Raw genomic sequence first — 19,745 nt, 5'->3', positions numbered from 1 at the left:
TGATTCATTTGTTCATTTACTGTTTTATTATGTACTTACTGTTTGTTAGACTCCCTGCCAGCTGATGTTAAAGTATATAAGATACTGGGCCAGCCCTTCAGGTGAAAACAAGACTGATGAAAAGGAAAAAGGATGATAATACAAGAAAAGAATGCAAGGTCCTGGTGGATGGAACAAAGAGTAACCCTTCAAGTGCCCAGATAAAGAAGAGTCAATAATGAAGGCACCTACTGGTGTGGAACTTGTTCTGAACTAAGACTTGTTAAAGTCTGCTTTTAGAATATTAAATTTTATGTGAGTTTAAGGTATATATATTTACATTTTACTGTTTCTCATTATATCAGTACAAACAGTTAAATAGCATTTACTGTGTGCTAGGATACACTCAAAATACTCAACATATGTTAACTCATTTAATCCTCACAACCAGCCATATGAGGTAGATCCATCTGCTCCATTTTACAGTTGAGGAAACTGAGGCACACAGAAATTAAGGCACTTGCCCAGGGCCTCAGAGCTTGTCAGTGGTAGAGCCAGTGTTCAAACCAGAGTTCAATTCTCAGCTGGAATTCTTGTGCGTCATTAGTACACATGTGCACAAGTACATTGAATAATATATCGACCTCCCAAACAGTAAATCTAAGGTACATTTTACAATCAAGGTTTCCTTAAAATCAAAGAACTCTATGGCATCCCTCTACCTGATATATTGCAATGAATTGGGGGTGGGAATTCAATTTGACTTAGCAAATATTTATTTAGCTGTGGAGGCTTAGAGATAAATAAGATCAAGTCAAACTCCTTAAGGAGGTCAATATGTAGTGAAAAACACAAATAAGTAAACAACTCATTACAGTACACTGTGGTGAGTGCTATAGCACTGTTTCTATTGTGTCAACAGACCTTGTGGGCTGCCAAAGACAAAGGGATTATTTCTGCCTGGCAGATTCAAAGATGCTTACAGAGGTGGAAACAACTGGGCTGAGCCTCCACATTGCACAGGCTTCACTCAGGCCAGGGGAGGGTCATAGATGAGAGGGAGGGCTTTGCAGGGAATGGCTATACAGGGAGTTAATAAGGGGTGATAATGAAATGACACTACAGTGGTACCTAAATTCTGCCTTGGTCTCTCCAGTCCTTTCCCTCAAAGGTCCCTAAAGGGTATACACACACACACACACACAGAAAAAAAAAAAAAAAAAAAGTCAACAATATTTTCTTTTTAACTTCCTGCCCCTCCACCCCAAACCCTATGTAAACTCTGAGAAGCTAGGCTGGGCCCAAGGAGAAGGCCTTTACCTAAGTTAGATGGTTGACATGTCCTAGAATCCTAACAGCATAGAAGGCTTCCTCTATTTCACCTAAAGCCAAATTGTATGTCTCACCACTCCGATTTGAGGGAAAGCAAATCCAGAATATAGTGCAGGAGAAAAAGGAACCAATTGGAAAGAGACAGGCTGCAATCCCTTAGGCAGGACAGGGCTGGCAGGTGAGAGGGATGGGAGAGCCTGCAAGAAGAGGCCTGGGCTTCTCCTGAGGGTGCAAGCCTGGCACTTTTAGCCCTAGGAGTGGAAGAGAAGGATGCAGGAAAGAGCCAGAGAGGCAATCAGGCTACTCTCATCTCCCCTCCTGCCTGCGGGATCCTTTGAAATTTTCACAATACATGCACAGGTACTTTTATTCACTTATTTTTAAAAGAGTATAGTGTAATCTTCAGCCACTGTTAGTCCTTAGAAGGGACTGATTCACAGCATCTACTCCTCCTTAGAGTAGAATGAGGGTGGTGGGGTGAGAGGCATAAAATTCCACAGTGAATTCAGATGTCGTAGTCTAATTCAGCATTGAAAAACGGAGAGTTTACAATGAAGAGTCAAAGAAATAAGATTTTCCTCTTTCAGCCTCACTTTCCCCATTTGAAAATGAAATAAATTATGTTAAAATCTAGTCAGCAACATTTAGTTTTGACTTTTAATCATTTTCTGCTCATAGCTGGAATGATAGAGAAGGTTTACAGGAAGAATGGGACTTCACTTCTTAGCTCTGTGGCCTTAGGCAAGTTATTGAACACCCCGACCCTCACTTCAGAGATTGGACCTCAGTAAAATAGTGGCGATGTCACAGGATCCTTTGGGTGTCGCTGTCCTGGCCAAAATCCTCTGTGGCTGGTGGCACCTTTGCCTGAGTTTTGCTTGGACCCATGGGGCTTGTTCTACCCACTTGGCCTGGCAGGCTGCACTCAGCTCATGCTACCAACTTGGTTCCCACACTTGCCAAAGGCAAGCCAGGTACAGAGCAGCAGTGGGTGTGTGAGCAAGCAAGTGTGGGCTCCAGTGTGGGTACCAGCTCCCTGTGAGGCTGTGGCTGGAACAGGCACACCACAAACAACTTCCATGGCTGGCACCAGGGAGCACAGTGGTGCCTAGAAGCTTGGAGGCACAAGGAACCGCAGGTCCCCTAAGAGTGTGCCACAGTCCTGGCTCAGGGAGCTCCTGGGTCTGGACTCCCAGAAGGGCTGCAGCTCCTCTATCCTTTTCTCCTTCTTGTTGCCCGCAACATGGCAATCAAGGGGCATGTTTTATCCCTGTTTGCGTTACAGCTCTTTCAGCCCTGCCATTCAGCAGGTTCCAAGTTCCTGTCCCATGTCCAGAAGAATGAGGTATGCAGACAAGTGGAGGGTGAGCAAGGTGAAGAGGTGCTTTATTGAGCAACGGAACAGCTCAGAGGTCACCACAGTGGGTAGCTCCTCTCTGCAGGCAGGCCGTCCCATTGTTTACCTGAGTCTGGCTGAGTCTGGGGTTTTTATGGTCTTCAGAGGAGACAAAGTGAATATTGATTGGCTTGTGGGTGGCCATAGGCAGGTCTGGAAAAAGCACTGTAAGTTCTCACTCTAGTCTGTGGAACTGGCAGCCCAGCCCCCAGGCCTCAGGCCATGCCTGGCCTGAAGCAGGGGTTTCACTTGGAACCCACTGCTTTCTGCCCAGGAGCCTGTCTGCCTTCTGCTGCCATTAACCTGTTGTCCACAGTAACCAGGCTATTTGCACCAAGAGGTGCCTACGGACCCGTGCCAAGCTGCCCTTAGCCCCTCTCCCAAGCCTCCCTCCAGTGTTTGTTGGTGTCCAAAGTCTGGAGGGTGCTGAGGCAACAGGGGGCTGGTATGTCAGGGCTGTCCCAAGTGTGTACACACCTGGCTGGATAGTGACAGCACCCGAGCTCAATCACAACTTTGCTCTGAAATTGGAGCGGGCAACAGGACCAGGGACAGGACAGGCAGCGGGACAGGCCAGGCAGCGAGAGAAGGCATTTCTGAGCCTGTGAGGACAGGGACACTTCTCAGGCCCCCAAGAGTGCAGAAATGCCCAGGTCTGCAGCCCCGGCTGAGTGGCTCCAGCTGCACCTGGAAGGGTGGGGCTCCCACCCCTCCAACTTGGAAGAAAGAGGGGCTTTTTCCTGTCTCAGGCTCCTGCTGGCCCCATGGAGCACACTGCCCCAGCCATGCCTCCCCACTGCAGCCAGTGTCATGCCAGCGGCCTCTCCAGACCAGCTACCACTGCCATCAGTGATGCCTACCTACTAGGGTGGTTGGCGTGATTCAAGGAAAGGACGTAGGTGAAGTGCCCTAAACAACGCCTGTCATATGGAATCTGTTCATTCCCTGTGAGGGCCTATTACATGCCAGCTTTATTCAGAACAGTGAATATGCTCCTGCCCTCAAATTCTATGAAGGTGCATATAACTAATGTTATTTGCTATAGGGCCAGTTCAGGAAACAAAATTCACTCGAAGTGTTTTAAACAAAATGGATTTAATACAAAGATTAAGAGGCTTACAAAGTCACTGAAATGGTGAGAGTCATGGAATGACTCTCAGAACAACCCAGAACCAGCCTAGTAGACGAGCTGCCAACTCAGAGCCACAACTAGAGCCACAGCAGTCTAGTCTGAGGTCCCTGCTGCAGCTGGAGGTCATAGAATGGACATGAGATGCTTTTTTCAGGAATTAGAGACCAGATCAACATGCGACTACCACCACCACTGCTTCTGGACTGCCCCTTGACAACCAGGAAGACTGGCAGCTGACACATAAAACCCACAATCTTGTTGGCCAGTGAAGACAGCCAGAATACAAAAGAAGCCCCTGTCTTTCTTCTTCCAAATCTCTTCAGAGAACTTCTATTGGTGGAATCTAATTTATATCCAAAATCTTAGCTTCAAAGGAGTTTGGGAAATGTAGTTTCTTGGTCAGCAACCATGTGCCAACCCCAGAGTGTATTATTATGAAAGAAGAGAATAGAATTTTGGAAACAACTAAATGTCTATCCTTGTCAATACATTATGGGAGGAGAAGGCATCTGAGGGCAGGGAACTATATTAGCAAAGACCCAGGGGAAAGAAAGGGGTGTCAGCAAGACCATCTGGCTAACTGCAGTGGAGAAACATAAGAGAGACTCAGCAAAGAAAGCTAGAAACCAGATACCTGACCTTATCTCACTGGTAAAGTAGAAATCATGTCTGGCTTTCTGTATTTTCTTTCTTTAGAGTAGTGAAAATTTGTGGTTCTCTCTTAAATGTTCTTCTTCCCTAGGAGCCCCCAAATCCTGTTTATAGTTCCATTAATTTGTCACTATTACCTGGAGCATCACTAACCAGGTCTGGAAAAAACCAGAAGTCCCTTCCCCAAAGACCAGCTCTACATGGACCTGGTTCCCACAAAGCATTACTGGTTATCCACTTAAGTTCAATTAATGCATGAAGGAGTTGTTAATATTTATCTGCCACTAGGTTTCCTGAGTTTTTCTTTTTAAATGTCATTTGTTAATAATAATAGGTTTATTTATTCTTGGTTCAAGGTTTGCTCTTTGAACGAAGAATTTGCTTAGAGTTGAGTTTTGAGTGGAAGGAAAGAAAGCAGCCAGCAGGTGACAATTATATGTTTACAAAGAAAGTGATATTTTACATCTCAAAGTGTAGCCCCTGATAGATGAAGCCATTTTTCTTTGTTCATGCCAATAGTGCAGGGAAGGGCTCTAGTTATTTACTGGTGAAAATGGGGTGGTAGAAGCAAGCAACAGAAGATAGTGTTGTTTTCAGTTTGCACTAATGTCCCTAGACAGAAGCATACATTTCTCACATTCACTTTCTCAAGGCTCTTATTGTCCTAGTTTCCTGCTAAAAATCAAGCTAGTGATGGCAGACTCGTGCAATCCCATTAGAATACTGAAAGCAGTGTATTACAGTACCAGGCAGGAGAGTGGGGCTGAACAGTAAGTATAACAGGAAAGTATTAATCCCAAATGAAATACATAGTAAACTGCAAGCCATCACCATTGCAGAGCCCAGGCTACAGCTATAAAATGAAGACACGAGCATCATTGACGGAGCTTCACATGCAAGCAAAATTGTAGAGTCTGAGGACAAATAGGGAGGAGATGAAAAGGTTGAGAAAACCCAGTTTTGTCCCTGCCAGCTCTCTCAGGGAATTCACCGTGCCTCTAACTTAAATCAAGTTGTGGCTACCAGACACAAGCTTAACTTGGAGGCTGAAAGAACAATTTTAAGCAAAGCTGTTTGAACAAGGAATGCTGAATCCATTAAACAGATAAATACGTTTGAAGTCTTTGATTTTTTTGTGCATACTTCTATCAGCATTATCAACTATAACATCTGATAATAACTTCCTTCTTTATCTCGGCAGGAGGCGGCAAAGAAGAGAATGTCTTTCAAAAACATACAAGATAAACTTCAGGGTCACTGCTTAAGGGCTTATGGCAGGACTGTCTTGACCCTTCAACGAACCTAAGAGGTAGTAGGCAAGAGAAAGACCAGCAAGCAGATAAACATACAAGGGTGAAGATGAGTAATTTTTCAGTGGGACCTTGAACATGTATCAGCAGAGGAATTATACAGGAATATGTCCAAATCATCATAGAGTGTGTCTCTAAAGATGTAGATATACAGCCATAGATACTTATTTCCTGCCCACATTAAACTTTGTGCTAGAGAAGGCAAGCCTTTACTTGCAAAGAGAGGTTGGTTTGAAATTCTCCATAAAGGCATTAATTCCAAGAGAAAAAAAAATTACCTTCCTCACATGCTCCTGCCTGGAACAAATGACAAACCTTTTGGAGAGGGGAGATATCTTAATTATCTGCTGTATAAAAACCTCAAAATTATCAGCCTAAATATTTTCAACAGAAAAGATGGGTTTATTGGCTGGGCGCGGTGGCTCACGCTTATAATCCCAGCACTTTGGGAGGCCGAGGCGGGCGGATCACGAGGTCAGGAGATCGAGACCACGGTGAAACCCCATCTCTACTAAAAATACAAAAAAGAAAATTAGCCGGGCGTGGTGGCGGGCGCCTGTAGTCCCAGCTACTCGGAGAGGCTGAGGCAGGAGAATGGCGTGAACCCGGGAGGCGGAGCTTGCAGTGAGCCCAGATCGCGCCTCTGCACTCCAGCCTGGACGACAGAGCGAGACTCGTCTCAAAAAAAAAAGATGGGTTTATTTATGCACACTTGACTGAAATCAAGAAGTAGGAAACTACAAGATAATTTAAAGCAAACAAAATACTTTTGCCTTCAGACCTATATGAATAAAATCGCAAAACTTTACCGAAGGACATAAAAGAAGACTTTGATGAATGAAGAGAGGTATCACATTGCTAGCTAGGAAGACCCAGTTTTGTAAAAACTGTCGATTCCTTCCAAATTAATCTATAAATCTAGTGCAATATCAGGTAAAATCTCAACAGTTCCTTTTATGGAGCTGACAAGCTGGGTTTCCAGACTTCTGTAGAAAACACACAAGAAGAGTAAAGCATATATACTATAAAGCTATCCTGATTAAAACAGTGCATAATTAAGACAGGAAAAGTCAGCCAGAACAATGGACTAGAATAACTTACCAAATACCTGCTATATGTATGCATATGTGTGAGTGTGTCTGTATGTGTGTGTTTAAGTTTATTTCAAATTAGTGAGTAATGAATGATAAATGTATACATACAACTGTTTACCCATTTAGAAAATATGAGTTTAAACCCCAAAACGGATTTCAAATAGATTTTTAAAACCCGAATAAATATTATCATAAAAGCATTAGGAGACACAAAAATCTCAAAGAGGAATAAATTGACAAATAAAACTGTGCAAAACAAACTCTCAATTGAAAAAAACATAAACAGAATTCAAAGACAAAGATAAACCAAAACAAAATATGTGGGACATATAACAAAAAAAAGGAATAATAGCCAGCCACAATATATAGACAAATAGATCCTATGAATCAATAAGAAAAACAATAGCATTATAGTCAAAAAAACAAAAGGTTTTATTTATTTATTTATTTTTTTTGAGATGGAGTCTCACTCTGTCGCCCAGGCTGGAGTGCAGTGGCGCGATCTCGGCTCACTGCAAGCTCCGCCTCCCAGGTTCACGCCATTCTCCTGCCTCAGCCTCTCCGAGTAGCTGGGACTACAGGCGCCCGCCACCACGCCTGGCTAATTTTTTTTTTGTATTTTTAGTAGAGACGGGGTTTCACCGTGGTCTCGATCTCCTGACCTCGTGATCCGCCCGCCTCGGCCACCCAAAGTGCTGGGATTACAAGCGTGAGCCACCGCGCCCGGCCTAAAACAAAAGGTTTTAAATACACCTCTCTTATTCCTCACATAAAATTCATTGCCATGTTCTTGAATCTCCAACTCCACCACCTGACCCTAGTTCATGCTGCCATCATCTCTCTTCCCCTTCTCCCATGATAGCCTTCAACTGGATTCCCTTGCATCCATTTTGCCCCTCTCCATCAATCCTCCACACTGAAGCTTAATGAAACACATATTACCTCCATCCCTCAGTCATTGCTTTCCCTTACTCTTAAGGTTGAGAACCATGTTCCCAGCAGAATCACAAGGCTCTTTGAGGTGTTGCTTTCTATCCACCACTCTGGGCTTGTCCTCTAATGTGACAAACATATTCTCTGGATGTTAGCCTTTCTTTCTCAAATGCACAAGCTCTCTCCTCTCAGAAAACCTTTAATCAAGAAGCTTCGTCTGCCTGGAAAGCTCAGCTGCTCTAGATCCCTTCTTTCCCCTCACCCTCATCTTTTTCTAGGTACTATCTGTCCTCTGACTCTTCCTTGAATCCATACTCAGTATTATAATTTTCTCAGAAAAATCTTCCTTGACATCCCCGATGAAGTCTCTTTCCCCTAATATAAGGTCTTATACTGTGTGCCCCTCCTTCGTAGTACTTGCCACATTTGTGATAATATATTCAGTTTTAAGATTCTTTAATTCATATCTCTATCCTCTGGTAGGCTGGTAGGCACCACGAGTAAAAGGACCATGTCTGTTTTGCTCACTATGGTTTTCTATTGCATGTTCATAGTAGGTGCTCCATAAATATTGTTGAATAAATGAATTTTTACTAAAATATATTTGCATATATTTGTACCTGTTTTCTACACTCATATGTCATATAAAAAGTACTGTAAATATAGACACTAAATTTTAGCAGTTTTTCACTGGGGATTTGGGGTAATTTTTACTTTATTTGAATTATTAATAGTGTGTACCCATTACATTGATAGGCTAAAAAAAATAAAGCTATTTCCATTTGGAAAAAAAAATACTCAAAAGTGAAAATTAAAATCCTATAGCTATCTAGTAGCTGTAAAAAATTTAAAAATACAATAGACTTGGGAGAATTATGATTTTATTTTCTTTTATTTTTTACTTTATGTCAGATGGCCAAAGAGCCACTGCTTAGAAAACTGTGTTCGCTATAATGCATTATTTTCTGGTCATATCACAGCTGACTAACATAGCTTAATTTCGAGGTCACTTAAGTTTTTCACTCTCATTTTGTGTTGTTGTTTTTTAACTATTGTTATCATTAGTCTTTTTTTTTTTTAATTGGGTAAAGTGCATTTTAATTGCTTGCCGCAAATACCACCCACTTACCTGGAAAAGAAATGGTCCTCATTCTGTTTTGAAAAGGCGGCCTACTTTAGATTCCTAATTAGCAATAATGTTAATAAGAAAACTGGAATAAAGAGAGTGAAAGAGGCAATGAAAAGTGTAACAGAGAGAAACTATGCTAAACAGATTAGGGAAGGTACTTCGGAAAAGCAGAGGTAGCCCTGATTTTGGGGTGATTGCTGGGATTCCCACAGGTGATGTTTCTTAATAATTACCATAGCGGAGCCAGAAAAGAAGTTAATTGCTGTGATTATGTCTTTTCACCTTTGCACAATTACTCATAGGAAATACAAGATAGTTGTGAGCTATCCTTTATGAATCCATCTCTACACTAACCCAGGAAGAAAATGGAGTTGCAATGAATAAAAGTTGTTAAAACAAGAACTTTAAGTTTTAGATTTTGTCTTCATCGCTTGCAGGATTTCATTCTCCTTGAAACAAAAACTTTCCAGCAACTGGAACCACATTTTAACAAAATTAAATTTATGAACCAATTTTAAACCTGGGAGACCCTTGCAAATCCAGGCATTTGCTCCGATTGTTATAGCTATTATGAAATTATTACAAATCTCACCTTAAAATTAATAAGTGACACTCCATGAGCATAATTACATTGTTCATCTTTCCATAATCCATAATTCCTCTGTGTGTTATAACATGTGATCAGTCCTTCACGTAACCCAGCTGCTTCAGATAATTGCTTGCTGTCCTACTGAGAAAAACTTCTAATAAATGATGCAAGAACCAAAAATAGTGCAACCCTTTCTCATTGCTACAAAATCAGAAATGGTTTTACCTAGAATTTAATTGTATGATTCTTTCCCCCTATTGACAATGGCATTGGGTGGGTTGGGAAGAGGAAGGATTAGAATATTTCAATTAGAACCCCTGCAGCTCTTTAGGAATACTACCAGAATTTTGCCACTAATTGAAGAAGTAGATAACACGTGTCTTTGCTTCAGCAGCTCTTATTTCCTTAATAGACATTTTTTCAGCAACTTTAAGAAATGTTTCCCTTTGAAATACAACATCACATAATGCGCCCCATCTGGAATGGCAACTTTGCACACAAGCTAAGAAATTAGAAAAAGAAAAACTCATTTTTTTGTCTTTGTCTAGGGTGAATAATTGCAATTAGCTACTGGAATATCTATATATGTTACTATGTTTAAAAAAAAAAGTGAGCAAAGATTTTCAGTGACTAGGCACCCAACACCATAAAAAGGCTGATATCCAAGAAAAAAAATCTGGTTAATTTTATTTATTCAAACTGTGTTTTGGTTTTTATTCAGTTCTATATTACCTTCATTTCTGAGAGTTGGGCTTTTTTTTTTTTTTAACGTTCATTTAGAATAACATCAGAATCTTCTAATCTCCTGCTTCAAATTTGAAAAAATACCAAAAAATGAGAGTTTTTCTTTAAGTCAAAAAACATGAAGAAGTTCATGGGGAAAAAGTGGCCACCGTATCCTAGTGTAGGGGTAAATGAAGACTGAAAGAAGCGGAATTCAAGAGCTCAGGACAGGACAATGTTAAACTACAATTGCTGAATATTTTTATTCAGTAACAATTTCTCAGGTCTGTACTCAAAGAAACGTTGAGAATTACATGTATAACTTAAACGAAGTCCTGTAACTGGAGAAAACCAAGGCCTTGTAAAGGAAAGTTAGGGACCAAAGATTTGGAAATCAATGTATGATGAAGTGAACATTATATTGAAAACCACACTGAGGTGGGGTTTCTAGTCATGTGTGGAAACCAGCCCCATGATTTAAATTATGTCAGTGGGATAAAAGACTAGGTGGGTTCATTGAAATCCTGCATTCCAGCTTTGGCAAGTATTTATGGTTAGGATTGTGTTAGTTGCCACATTAACAATTTTGTGTTTGCGTTGCTCTCTCTCTGCCATCAACAGTACAATCAGTGGGACCAACCCTGAAGAGCTCTGTTTCAGTCTGAGGCAGTCAGTTCACCCCTTTCCTTTAGTTCTATTTTATGACATGATTCTAAATCAACAGTTTTTCACCCGTTTCGAGGGGGTTTTCCTCCCAGAAATTAAGGAAAGGTATGTTACATAGCAAATGAAAAAGAGAGAAGGCTGATTCTAATTAAAAGTGGAACATGAAATTGACTTGAAAGCATTAGGTTATGAATTTTCCCTATCATTATATCTTAAGTCCTTTATAAACCCAATCATCATTTATGACAGCTAAAATAAGAAGTCTTCTTGTTCCTTCCAGCTTTTCTGTTAGTCTTAGGGATTGCTGCCGGCTGAAATGTAAATCCTACTACAATGGCTGTACATAGAAATAGAAGGTGTCTTCCAAGATAAAACAATGAGTGCTAAACACAAGGAGCATAAAAAGAAAACTATAGGTATTTTCAGACCTCAAAGGACTATATGCCTTTTGAAGATACATTTTGGACACAAAAAAATCACTACTTTACAACAGAAATATCTGCTATTCCATCTACCTCTATAAACATATGTGTTGAGCCTGTGGATGCTGCTTATTTCATTAAATCACTATGAATCTGGGATTAAAATCATCATGCTATTACGTTGCAATGCCTTTTTCTAAAGCACAATATTCCCCATAAGTGTTTACTTTCATTCTTTTTTCTAGTCGTCTATCCTATTCCCCTTTCTGTTTTTTTGTTTTTTTTTTTTTGAGTCAGAGTCTCGCTCTGTCGCCCAGGCTGGAGTTCAGTGGCGCAATCTCCGCTCACTGCAAGCTCCGCCTCCCGGGTTCACGCCATTCTCCTGCCTCAGCCTCTCCGAGTAGCTGGGACTACAGGCGCCCGCCACCAGGCCCGGCTAATTTTTTTGTATTTTTAGTACAGATGGGGTTTCACCATGTTAGCCAGGATGGTCTCGATCTCCTGACTTCGTGATCCGCCCACCTCCGCCTCCCAAAGTGCTGGGATTACAAGCGTGAGCCACCGCGCCCGGCCCCTATTCCCCTTTCTATGGCAATTATCCACGACAATAAGAATTGCCTTAATGGTGTCATTTTGTAATCCAGGAACACAAGTGCTCATATGAAAGTTTCACAATAAACTTTGGGAGATGAGATCAGAGACTCAAACGTACTACTCTCTCATTGAACAACAGCTATAAGAAATAATGCAACAACTCCCATGCAGAAGGAAAGGCTTAACAAGCAGAAATTCCTACGTTTGTGTGTGGTTGGTATCCTCTCAGCGTTTTTTTTAGCAGACAGACTTCACAGCCCAAAATAATATCCCTGTCCCCCAGACAAATGGTAGATCCCAAGAGATTCCTTTGGAGCACAAACCCTGCTCAGAGTGACAGGCAAAGTCACTGAAACTAAAGTCCCCCATTTAAGAGAGGTGATACCAAGTGAAAGTAATGTTTCAGAATTCATCTTTCAGGAAAGGTAAAGGTAGAATCTCTGTAATTAACATTTTGCAAATGTTTCCTTGAAAAAGGGAAAGAAAATAGATAAACACTCTACACATTTTCATAACAATAAAAGGGTAAAGTTCTGACGTTGACCCACCCACCACATAAACAACTGACAAAAAGGCACTGTTAGCAAGCTCCTCTCAGAGCTGATTAAAGGGACTCCACACTTTTCCTAAAATCTCCATGTTATGACACACTCTCTGGCAAACCCTGGACCCTGTTATTACTCTCCTCAGTTCAGCAACACTCAGAAACCTCGGTCCCCAGGGATGTTGTCATGTTTCATAAAGGCCGCATTGTGTCTCTAATGCCGACTTTCTCCGCGGTTCATTTTGCATGCTCTGCATGCGCATGTTTGATTTTCAGAACATGACTCATGCCTTTTAAGTTACTCCACAGACTTACAAATGGAGGAAAGGAGTGATGGGTTGGCTGATTGGAAGTGAAAGAAGGTGTCCTTCTTTCCCTGGACAGTCTGACTTTTTAAAGAATGCATTAAGTGACTTCCTGGCTCACCAGGATCAATGCGACGTGACATTTGAGAAGGGACAGGAATAGTGGGTGTTCCCTTTACATTATTTTTGCACAGTTCATCTTTTTTTTTTTTTTTTAACTGACAGGAATAAACGCCCCTCCCCTCCTTCTCTCAATAGAATAACAAAGCAACATAGAATGTTAGAGCTCAGCTAGATTTTCAGAACGATTGTGTTTAACCTCAAGATTTCAGTGAGTGATCCATTTAAAGTTATTGTTAAACAGGATTGAATATGATTTTGTAATCTGTGTTCAGCCCTGATGGGCTGCAGGATTTGGGTAATATGTAATTATTTCACACTTGTGGAAGGAGGCAAAGACAATTTATTGTCTGGATTCACTTGGGAAGCCTCCTTCAGTTTTTGAAAGAGCACCTGTGGAACAGAAGTAGCCCCACCCACCACTCAGGGATTGGGAGGGTTGTTCTGCTTGAGACAGGGAAAGGAAACCAGTTATTGGCTTCTAAAACAGGGATATGGGATGTGGGATTAGGAATGTGGGGTGTGGGGAGGTAGACAGAAGTGAGGAGGAACAGGGAGAAGAGCAGGCGTTTGGAGAAAGGCTCTCAATACCCCCTTGAAAGGGGTGATCAACAGACATTTCAGCATGGATTATACCTCCTGAACTGATCAGTGTTGCCATGTAAACCTCACTGTTGCTTTATAAATTAAATCCCACCTGCACATCCACTTAACTCTATTCATTCCAGCAAAATCTACTAGTATATTTGGGACGGATTATGTTGATTGTTGAAATCAAAGCCTGAGCTTCTCTGTGTTGTCCATGTTATGCAGCAGAGTCTGCGGCCTGCAAGAAATGGAAACCCAAGAACAGAAACCATAAAAGCTGGCATAACCACTAGACACCTGGGGAAACTGCAGAAATTTTGGAAAGACTTAGGGGTGCTATGCCTGCTGCAGAGTTGGGGCTTAAGATAATCTGACCCAGATCTATAAGAGCTGAGAAGTTGCCACTACATCTGGATTATACTTTTCCCCTCTGTCAACATTTACACCTCTCCTATGTGTATGTCTTATGTATCTGTGGATATGCAAATGTGTATATATGTGTGTGAGAGAAACTTTGGTGTAGTATCTGGCCCCAAATAGCAGCTCACTGAACTTTTTCCATTCTTCTGTTTCTCTAAGAGAGTGGCTAGTTTTAGATAAATCTGCTAAAACCTTGAGTGAAAACCCTGGGGCCTGCAGAGAGAATTTGTTCTGTCATTGACAGCTCCAAAGATCCTGGGGTGGAGTGCTCTGACATCATTGTAATCATAATGCTCTTTGTTCTTTTATTATTTCGACTTTTATATATATATATATATATATATATATATATATATATATATATATTTTTTTTTTTTTTTTTTTTTTTTTTTTTTTTGAGACAGAGTCTCGCTCTGTCGCCCAGGCTGGAGTGCACCGGCGCAATCTCGGCTCACTGCAAGCCCCACCTCCCAGGTTCACGCCATTCTCCTGCCTCAGCCTCCCAAGTAGCTGGGACTACAGGCGCCCGCCACCACGCCTGGCTAATTTTTTGTATTTTTAGTAGAGACACGGTTTCACCACATTAGCGAGGATGGTCTCGATCTCCTGACCTCATGATCCACCCGCCTAAGACTCCCAAAGTGCTGGGATTACAGGCGTGAACCACCACGCCTGGCTTGACTTATATTTTTATACTGTTCAAAAAAACTTTTACATCTATTATGTCATCTCATGCTAACGACACCCCCCTGAGGTGGAAGGAAAGACTATTATTATAATTCAGCTACTCTCCTGTCAACAGAGCTGTGACTGAAGCCCCAAGGCCCACAGCAGGCAAGGCAGCCTAGTGGCTTCATGGCTCTCCCGGAAAGGTCCTCCAAGGCTGACTCCATGACCAGGTTTCACGGGTAGCCAAAGGAAAGAGTCACAAAAAGGGCCGCCTGCCCGGTTGGGCATATGCCAACAGCTCTGTCTGGCAGGAGTGGCATAGGACAGGGATGAGAACTGTTCTCCTTTCTTTCCTGTTTTGAGTCTATTACAGCACACAGGGTTTGAGGCATTAGAGGGGCTGGCATGAGTCTTTACCCTCTTCATCCAATCTGGGAGATGATAACGCAACAGGATAGGATGGGAAAGAACTATCCTCCTTCTTTGTTTAGAGCTCTTTCTTTGGCAAAGCAGCAAGAAAACAAAAATCTCTACGTTTGAAGAAAAAATGTTTTTTTTAAATATTTTTTTCCTCCTCTAAGCCAGCAATGGCCAAGTTTATAGGTGCTAAATGGCCATAAAATGGCCAGGTAAGTCACTTTATCTTCTTCAATGATTTCTATGTTCATGGCATGAGGTAAAAATAAACATGTATAGTGATCAGCCTGGTATCTGGTACATAGTATAAGTTCATTAAATCTAATCTATTATTATAATTATATGCATAAGATATGCAACAGAGACATCAGTTGGCATGTCTTTTGAAAAGGCTACATCTGCCATATGGTACTTCAGATTCATAAGGATAGGTAAATAAGTTTTAAATAAGCAAGACAAGTGTCTGTTCCAGGCACTGGAGTGAGCCAAGCTCAAATAAGGAGGCCAACACCTACAATAATACCATCAGCCTTTTGTGACCAATCACTGCAAACCTATCTGCAATCAGAAAACCCCCTTTTCCTAAGCAGAAACCACCTTAACCTATTCTCATAAAATAGCTCATTAGAATGAGGGAAGCAGTGTTACTGAGTCTAACATGCCTATTGACATTTGTTTGATGATCTCCCTGATCACACACAATTCCAAAAGCAAGAGCTTAAAATGATTTTCAAATGTATCCAATTCACAGCCAAGTGAAAATGTTTCTGTACCAAGAATAATCTTACATTAAACTTTTTTTTTTCAGCAGCTTAAATTTAACCAGTTGGAATTCTTTTTTTAGGTGTTATTCTATTCAACCTTTAAAAATGAAGGATCTGGTTTTAATGTGAAATCTGCATTTCATTAAAGATGGGACACAGTGTCCTTGCTTAATTATTCTTTGGAAATTGAACACCTTTACTACTGCATTCTTAGCAGGTAGCAACAACACAAATTGAAGAAAATGTGATTCAGGTTTGAAGCACTGAGTTCATTGATTTCAACCACATTGATAAGCATAGAGAATACACCTTGCATTGATACTGCTCACATGCTCAACTAGCAGATGGTGTAGTAGTCAATGATAATGTCACTAAATGCCTACACATATAAGGAGAATTTAGAGTGTGAATGAGGAAAATCATAACATTTCACAATTGCATGACACTTTATAAAGCCTTGTCTTATCTATTATGCCATGTTATTCTTTTGTCATCCATGGGAGAGAGCCAGCCAGGAGGCCTCAGGTAAGCAGACCATCCAGCTCACAGATGTGGAAGCCAAACTTGAATCTCACCTTTCCAAAGCACTTTTCTTTCTGTCATGCAGCTTCCTAATATATGCCGAGACTTTTTTAGATGGGGCAGGAGGTGCAGAAACTACACATAAGGAAACTCAGCTGGAGCCCTGATTATAATTTTAAGGCATCAGTGTGACCTGGGACAAGTGCCTTGAATATCCAGCACCTCCAGTTTTCACCTCAGAAGAGGGCATGTTAATTCTGTTTCTATCTACCCCAACAAGTTTTTTAGTAGCAGCTAATGAATATGAAGCTGTTTTTAAAAATAATAACTCTTTTCCAAATGTAGGTGTGAAGATGATTTTTTTAAATAAGGTATATTGCTAGTTAAAAGATGTACTTGTATTGAATGAATGTCCTAAATGCCTTTAAGATCCAATCTGCTACTGGCCATTTAGATGACTGCAGGAACTAATGGTAGAGTATACATCTGCTGTTTGGGCTGCCTAACTTCCATTTCCCTTCTGATGTTAAAAGGTACAGTTTTGGCTGGGCGCAGTGGCTCAAGCCTGTAATCCCAGCACTTTGGGAGGCCAAGGTGGGCGGATCACCTGAGGTCGGGAGTTCAAAACCAGTCTGACCAACATGGAGAAACCCCGTCTCTACTAAAAATACAAAATTAGCCAGGCATGGTGGTGCATGCCTGTAATCCCAGCTACTTTTGGGAGGCTAAGGCGGGAGAATCGCTTGAACCTAGGAGGCGGAGGTTGCAGTGAGCCGAGATTGCACCACTGCACTCCAGCCTGGGCAACAAGAGCAAAACTCCGTCTCAAAAAAAAAAAAAAAAAAAAGGTACAGTTTTTATTTTGGGAAATTTCCTCCACTGGATGCAAACCTGCAGGGAGCTTCATCAAGGGACCCACCCTCCCGGGGCCCTAGTCACAGGTCATTGGAATGTGAACTGTGAGCAGAATATATGCAGCCCTAGAACAGCTGGAGCTCATTTGCCTCCAGGCTAGGACTTGGAAGAGACTTTTTCTGTCTCCTATATTCCTGGAGCTGCTCTGGTTCTCTTCTTGCCCAGGTCTGGTCCTTCATCATTTTCTTTGACTCCAGAAACTCTCCCACTACTTTGCAGTAAATCCCATAAAAGCAGCCTCTTATTGTTCCTGGTTTTTCCTTGAGTTGGCTACTGTTGGTCCCAGAGACATGCAAACAGAGCACCCTGACTATAAAATCAGCCCGGCAACACGAACAGATCTGTGCAGTCACAGGGAGGTAGACAGAGGAAATCAGGGAAATCAAACCGTTTGATTGCCTGTTAATCAACTGTACAAGAAAAGCCAGAATAGCCCAGGATAAAAGAGCCAATAATAAGTATACAGCCACCATACTTAAAATTTCTCCCCTTTGCGGCTGGGTGCAGTGGCTCATGCCTGTAATCCCAGCACTTTGGGAGGCCGAGGCGGGCAGATCACGAGGTCAGGAGATCGAGACCATCCTCGCTAATGCGGTGAAACCCCGTCTCTACCAAAAATACAAAAAATTAGCCGGGCATGGTGGCGGGCGCCTGTAGTCCCAGCTACTCGGAGAGGCTGGCGCAGAAGAATGGCATGAACCTGGGAGGCGGAGCTTACACTGAACTGAGATTGCACCACTGCACTCCAGCCTGGGCGACAGAGCAAGACTCCTTCTCAAAAAAAAAAAAAAAAAAAATTTCTCCCCTTTGGTTTGGTAAGTCAACAAAAGTTTAAACAATTAAAGGAAAAAATAAAAGCATGAGTGTTGTGACAACAAAAATTAGTTTCAAAAGTAACTTATAAAAATCATATATAGTCATGTGCAACAGACTCCATATATGAGGCTGCTCTCACGAGATTACATAATACCATATTTTTACTGTACCTCTTCTATGTCTCGATATGTTTAGATACACAAATACTTACCATTGTATTACAATTCTCTAAAGTATTCAGTACAGTAATAGGCTGTACGAGTTTATATCCTAGGAGCGATAGGTGTATACCATATAGCCTGGGTGTGTAATAGACTATACCATCTAGGTATGTAAGCACACTCTATGACAGGGTCCTCAACTTCTGAGCTACAGACTGGCACTGGTCAATGGCCTGTTAGGAACAGGGTTGCACAGCAGGAGGTGAGTGGCGGGTGAGTAAACAAAGCTTCATCTGTATTTACAGCCACTCCCTATCACTCGCATTACCACCTGAGCTTCACCTCCTATCATATCAGTTGCAGCAATAGATTCTCGTAGGAACGCAAACCCTGTTGTGAACTGTGCATGTGAGGGGTCTAGGATGCATACTCCTTATGAGAATCTAATGCCTGATGATCTGAGATGGAGCTGAGGTGGTGATGCTAGTGCTGGGGAGTGGCCACAAACACCGACTAACATTAGTAGAGAGGTTTGACTGTGCAGACACCATAGTACATCAATTGTTTGCAGACTCATATCAAAACCCTATCAGTGAGTGGCAAGTGACAATTAAACTGCATCTGGTGGCAACCTTTACAGTTCAAGTGAGTTGATGTACTTCAATTGTACAGCTGCATCTAGTGGCAGAGTTTAAGTCAGAATCTGACACTTATTTTAGTCCATGCATGGCCCACCCATTATTTTATTTGCCATTTCTGTTCATGCCTCTTTCTGCACTGTGCACTTGTCTCAGTCACAGTTTTGGTAAGTCCACAAGATAACCCTAGCCAAAATGAGTAAAAAGCAAACATCACTGGAGAGCTTCTTCCAAAAAGGGGAAACACCCAATGATGAGACAGCAGAAGACTCTAAGACTGCCAACAAAAAGAAAGCTGCACTTGAAAATACCAAGAGTCCTCCTTAAATTATGGGTTCATTGCAACAGGGGATTCACATTCTCCAAACCTGCTTTCTACAGTATGTGGCGACCAGCTATTCAATGAAGCCATGAAACCTTCAAAACTGCTTCACCACATAGAGACCAAGCACCCTGCATTAGAAGACAAGCCTGTGGAATTTTTCAAAAGAAAAAAAATTGTGAACACAAAGAACAGAAGCAATTATTGAAGGCCACCATTTCATCAAATGTGTCTCCATTGAAAGCATCATTCTTAGTGGCTAACCACATTGCTAAAGCTAAGAAGCCCTTTACTATTGGTGAAGAGTTGATCCTGCCCACTGCTAAGGACATTTGTTGTGAACTTTTAGGAGAGGCTGCGGTTCAAAATGTGCCTTGTGTTCCTCATTCAGCTAGCACTATAACTAGATGAATCGATGAAAAAGCAGAGGATATTGAGGCATAATTGTTAGAGAGGATTAATAAATCACTGTGCTACACATTCCAGGTTGACAAGTCTAGCAATGTTGACAACAAGGCAACCGTGCTTGTTTTTGTGCAATATATTTTTCAGGAGGATGTGCATGAGGGTATATTATGTGTGTTTTTGTTGCCA

This window comes from Nomascus leucogenys, chromosome 2 (genome assembly GCF_006542625.1).
Source record: "Nomascus leucogenys isolate Asia chromosome 2, Asia_NLE_v1, whole genome shotgun sequence".
Taxonomy (NCBI): Eukaryota; Metazoa; Chordata; class Mammalia; order Primates; family Hylobatidae; genus Nomascus; species Nomascus leucogenys.
This window is presented reverse-complemented; position numbering follows the sequence as displayed.